We start from the raw sequence: 6,154 nt of genomic DNA on the forward strand, positions 1-6,154 counted from the left end.
AGGAAATTTTGTCTTATAAACACTTTAGAAAGGGAATAGAAAATTGTTTTGAAATTCTGTCTTTAATGTTCTTAATAGTTTAAGACAAGGAGACAGTTAAAGAATAAATTTAGTTGAAAATAAAATTGATCTGGAAACAGCAGACAGAAAGTATGAGGCAGGAAAAGTGATTTAAATCAGCAGTTTAGACAAAATTGGCAATTCAGAAAAATATGTTAGTAATATACAGGACAGAATTCATAGTGTTTCTTAACGGAAGATTAAAATTACAATGAGTCTAAAATGAGAAAGTTGGGTATGGAGAGTATGGAACTCTAACTTAAGAAAATTAGTATTTGCAGAGAAAGAAGGAAAATAATATGAAAGTTATAGTAAAGTGAATCAAACATTACAGTGAATCCAAAAATCTCTTCACAGATTGAAAGCCTCACCACACTCTTAGAGAATATTAATGAAAAAACCCTACACATATTCTATTAATATTTTGGTATTTTAGGGCTAGGAATAATTTTTTTTTTTCAGAATAAAAATGTCAATGCCAGAGAATAATAGATTACTTAGAAAGAGTGCCATAAAATACTGATGAATTATCAGAGTTTTTTTTTTTGAGATATCTATATACCTTTATTATTCACTATTGTTTCAGCAGTTTTAAAGTTGAATTAATTGTATTTGGGAGAAAATTCAATTATAAATTGAATGAGTATAAACAAAGTTACTAAGTAACTTCATATTGCTCTGAAAGAAATATGGAACTTACACTGTTCAATTAGAATAGTGTTCTACAAAAATATTTGGAAAACTTCTCAAGATACTGCTACTGTAATTTTATATGAAAATAAGTGTATTTTTCAATGAATCATTTATAAATTAGTCTTTGTTTAGGTATATTGAGAAAGGGTATTTAATTTTCTGTTAAATGACAAAGAACAATTCTTTATTGGTTTATTTTGTCTCTACTAAACACATTGGTCATTCATCTGACTTGATTAGAAACTGTTGTAACACTTTTTCTCCCTCCTACCATAAAAATACAGTACGTAATTTGCTTAAAAACAAAAACAAACTATGAACAAGCATTCCGGTTTCTTCTCAACTAATATCTTTCTCAGGGATACCAGTTGATATATCAGTAAGACAGCAGGCTGAAGACTGAGATTCAAACGATCTTTCACTTAAAAGTGCGGAGTTTGGAACCTGCTCTCTCTAGACCTCTCTTCTCCACTTCCTAACTTATGTACAGCTGGAACCACTAACCAAAACTTTTAAATAGTGCTTAATTTAAATGAATGCTACTTACCTTTAGCATTATATTCAGAAAAATACTTAAGCCTCAGGGTCCCCAACAATTTGGAGTACTGAACTAGATAACCACCCTAGGACACTCCTGATAGAAGCAACCTAGAGAGAGGTTTCCAAAACCTGCTGTTAGAACCTGTGCATACCGGAAAACACTGATCGTCTGTCATTATTCACACGGTTTTACTCTTCGCAGTCCTTTGCCATTGGTCAGCTCTTAACTAGGCCAGAGTCTAGCGGGAAAATGCAGAGGTGCACCAGATTCACCACGTCTTAAGTTGCTACTGTTTTCTCTTCTTTACTGAAAGGCTGTACTGAGCCAGGCTTTACCCATGACAGGCCAGCAACGTGAACACTTTTATTCTTCTGTTCTTCAGGCTTTTTCTGAGTCAGCATCTTCTCTCTGGCTTCATCGCGTACAGAAGGATGCCATGGAGACAAGCTAATTGCATAGGGGTCTTCTATTTTAGGAGGGTCAAATAAACGAGCAGTGCACACCTTTAACACTGTCAACCACTTTGCTTTTAAAACGCTGAATATCTTTTTTATGCAGTACTGCAGCCTCTGGGTTTAGGGGGCTTGCGGGATGGACCTGGTAGAAAACTCTCCTCGGATACATTAATACTTGCCAAATATGATTATGGTTCCGCCTCCGCTTTGCAAATGCTCTCTTCACATCCGGTTCACCTGAGCCCCAGCTCACTGGCTGAAAGACGGGAATATCAAACACCAAGCGTGGACAGTCGCCTTCGGGATAATTATCAGGGATGTAAACTGTAAACTTAAACACTCCATCTTGATAAAGTTCATGTTGTATGAATATCATTACAAACCACATTAATGCAGAGTGGTAAGAGGGCTGCACAGAGACCCCTGGTAACTTCTGCTTCACAACCAAGGTAAGTTCTGCAAGAAGAGAGTATTCCAGGTAGAAGGGTCCATAAGGAACATGTGTGCCATTTGTGGACTGTGCTGCCGAGGCTGGAGATGTTGGGTTAGTATGGGCAAAGCATGTGGGGGAACAGAAGGCAGCTGTTTCTTTGGCCCAGTTCGTGGAGGACTGGTTTTCACGTCCCCTGTCCACGTCTTCTCTTCACCATCAGATCGTTTGTGTACAGAGCTTGCAGACATGCTCCACATAGGGTTCATAACTTGTACTCCAAACAAAGAAATTCAGTGGTCTGTGTCATTAGCGGCTTCCGTCCTCAGCATTCACTTTACCAGCCTGCCGGGCAGCACACCTCGCCCTGGTGCCTTCAAGGCAGAGCTCCCGGCTCCCGGGCGCTGCGGTGGCCCCACAACATCTCCTGCAGCTGCTCCAGCCAGACCCCTGACCGCTCCCCTCCCCGCCGTGTCCTGACCTCAGCTGAATTATCAGAGTTTTTAATGGAAACTCTCACAACTCACTACTCTATACCCAGCTACATTAACTCTTCTGTACACGTGTCTACAACATTAAATAAAAATGCTGAAAATATTTTTTTCTTGACACAATAGATTTTTATTAAAGGATTATTGTTCAGTGATGAAACCACTGGCCATATAAGATTTTTAGGGCAAACAGATTATTATACTTAAAAGAGGAATTTCCAATATCTAATTTCCAGTTAGATTAAATGGGTAGTCTGTGTCATTACAAAGAACTGAAGGTTATACTAATTAAAACAGGTTTACAATAGCTTTGTGTATAATATATAAACATAAACATATGTTTATATAACCATAAACATAAGCACACACACATTATTAAAGGAAAGTAATAAACTAAATCTAATATTTAACTGCAGATGTTTGTCATTTAAACATTCCTCAGTGTTCTTTACTTTTATTATTTCCCTAATTAACTTTCTTGACAATATTCCAACCATGACGACACTGGCTTCTCTCATGAGGCTACAGTATTCTCTTTGTAAATATACCCCAAATCCATTTCCAAATATTAGAATACTGAATAAAAGATTAAGTTTCAAGATGGTTGCTTCCTTCTGTTTACGTGGAGAACTCTATACACGTGGTGACTTAGGTGTACAGTAAAAGAAGAAATGCAATAAAATATTTCTAGTAATAAACAGTTTAATCTCATGGTATTACAGCACATAGGTTTAAGTACAGGAATTATACTTTATGTCATAACTTATAACTAAAATACTCCAGCATATTCACCTGCTTCTCACTGACGTTCTTACATTCGTTACAAACAATCTGGTTAATGATGGTTCCATGATACAGACAATTGAGGAGGTCATGGCTAGAGGTCCTGACTAAAGAAGTTTCCAAAGCACTGAAGAGAATTCCATTCAGTTCTTGCACATCATGTTGCCTCATCTCCTCATTGCTGGTCCACCTGAAGCTTCAGTGAGGTCTTCTGGGGACACAGCTTCCTGGTCTAGGAGCAGAAGCTGAGCAAACAAGTGCTATAACTGCAAACGTATGACTTGAACCTTTGCATCAGGCTTATCCTTATCTTCGAACAAACCAAGCTCTTCTGAACCAAGAGAAAATAAAGCTCTGAATTCAGAGAATTACCTTGTCTGAAGAAGGGAATTGAGGTAACAGGTTCCAACCTGATTTCCGATTCCGCTTAAATTGGTGAATTCTCTAGGACCAGGTGGCTCCAAAGCTTTAGTCTTTAATTTTTTCCCTTTATCATATTGATTATTTGATACACTGGAATAATACTTTTCAAATAGATCCCCAAACATTGTGGAACTAAATTCTACCTACCTAAAGCCCCGACCCCGTCCCCGGCCAAAACATGCAGCTGATGAACCCACACCAACTGGGTGCCACCATATCGGCGAGGGTGGGTCTGAAAATATTTTTTAAAATACAATTTTCCTGGCAATAATTTCCATATTGTGCATAATCTATATCCTACTTTTTTGAATAATTCAATAAAGACCATGAATTTGAAGACAGAAACAAGGAAGAACACATTCTAATACATACATCACATAAAGGGAATTTAATTGCTTTCTACTTTATAGAGAAATAAAGGTTTAAGTAGGTTAATTCTATGCACTCGATATCTGCTGGTAGAACTTATCGAAAGTAGAAGTCACTGCATCAAATCATACATTTGTGATCTATATGTTATAGAAAGAGATACTAGAAATAGAAGGAAATATAAGAGATCCTTATAATTTTAGTTATAAAATAACTAAATAAGAAGTCTATTGAGGTTGGATATCTACCTTAAAGTACAAAGAGGAAATGGATTGAATTTGAAGGCTTTTCTTTCTTTCTTTTTTTTTTTTTAGAGACAGAGTCTTACTTTTATCACCCTCGGTACAGTGCTGTGGTGTCACAGCTCACAGCAACCTCCAACTCCTGGGCTCAAGCAATTCTCTTGCCTCAGACTCCCAACAGGCGCCCACCAGAACACCCAGATATTTTATTGTTGCAGTTTGGCCAGGGCCAGGTTCATACCCGCCACCCCTGCTATGAGGGGCCAGAGCCCTACCCACTGAGCCACAGATGCTGTCCAAATTTGAAGGTTCTTAAGACTATTAAAGAAGGTGAGAATTTGAAACCAATATTCAGGTAATTTTGAATTAATAAGTGAGGCCAGCAGTTTAACATGCCCAAAGGCTCTTGAAGGTTACATTCTATAAAATATGAAAACAATTGTTGAAATGCAAGTTTCTTGAAAAAACTTGTTTTCAAGGACATTTTTATATTTGACTGAGAAACAGAACAGGATGTTTTATACTTCACAAAACAGTATAATAAAATATTTTATGCATTTTCTCAGCTTAACACTTTACTACAGCGAATCAAATGAACCAGACCTCAAAACTGATTTGCAGTTTATGACTCTGTCTGCTCTCTGCAGCTACAAAGCAGAAAACAACAGTAATCCTTTGCTTTTAGTCCCAAAATCCCTTTACTAGAGAGGGCCTAGTCTTTCAAGCTAAACACCAGACCATCTGCAAGCCGACATAAGAGAATAATTCAGTTCAAGTCAGGTTGTGGGGAAGGGAAACAAGGTAGAGGGGAGGAGGAGAGGGGATTGGTGTGCTGGATTACAGATATCTGGATTACAGATAAAACAAATGGAACATTTCACTGAGGCAAACACATGGTATGAAGAAAGAGTGAGGTTGTAAGATGGGATGGAGGGGAGGGCAGGAGGACCCAGAGGTCTGAGTAGGGGCACAGAGGTCTGCTGGGATGGCTGGGGGGGGGGATGGAGGGAGCTTCTGTGGCTGCCCTCCTCCTGTTGTCCCCTCCTCACCCTCAGAACCCCTTTGTGACTCTCCTGTGCTGTGTGATGCGGGCCTGGGACTACAGTCAAGCATAGGCACACTCAGCACTCACTTGCTTCAGGCAGCCCCACTGTACAGACAGTGCAGAAGACTCTGGTTTCTGAACGATCATACTGAGCCCTGGCTGAGCTCTGCCCCAGTATTCTGGAATATAAACCCTTACCTCTCCTTTCTAAGTGGTTGGGGGTTGTTCCTTTTGTGCCTCTGCTGCCTGTGTTAAAAGCATTTTCACCAACCTTCTGGAAAAACTCAGACATCGAAAAGGTAAGGAACAGAGAGATTTTCTGCTGCTGTTTCCCATCCCTATTCCCACATTTCTTTTTTTTTTTTTATTGTTGGGGATTCATTGAGGGTACAATAAGCCAGTTACACTGATTGCAATTGTTAGGTAAAGTCCCTCTTGCAATCATGTCTTGCCCCCATAAAGTGTGACACACACTAAGGCCCCACCCTCCTCCCTCCATCCCTCTTTCTGCTTCCCCCCCCCATAAACTTAATTGTCATTAATTGTCCTCATATCAAGATTGAGTACATAGGATTCATGCTTCTCCATTTTTGTGATGCTTTACTAAGAATAATGTCTTCCA

At 38.9% G+C, this 6,154-nt stretch overlaps 2 pseudogenes; both read right to left on the bottom strand.

Moving 5' to 3' along the window:
* Window positions 1–1,572: 1,572 nt before the first annotated feature.
* On the bottom strand, window positions 1,573–2,448 carry LOC128563887 (AKT-interacting protein-like; annotated as a pseudogene).
* Window positions 2,449–3,426: 978 nt separating this feature from the next.
* Window positions 3,427–4,091, bottom strand: LOC128563364 (ubiquitin carboxyl-terminal hydrolase 40-like; annotated as a pseudogene).
* Window positions 4,092–6,154: the final 2,063 nt, after the last annotated feature.

This window comes from Nycticebus coucang, chromosome 13 (assembly GCF_027406575.1).
Source record: "Nycticebus coucang isolate mNycCou1 chromosome 13, mNycCou1.pri, whole genome shotgun sequence".
Classification (NCBI taxonomy): Eukaryota; Metazoa; Chordata; class Mammalia; order Primates; family Lorisidae; genus Nycticebus; species Nycticebus coucang.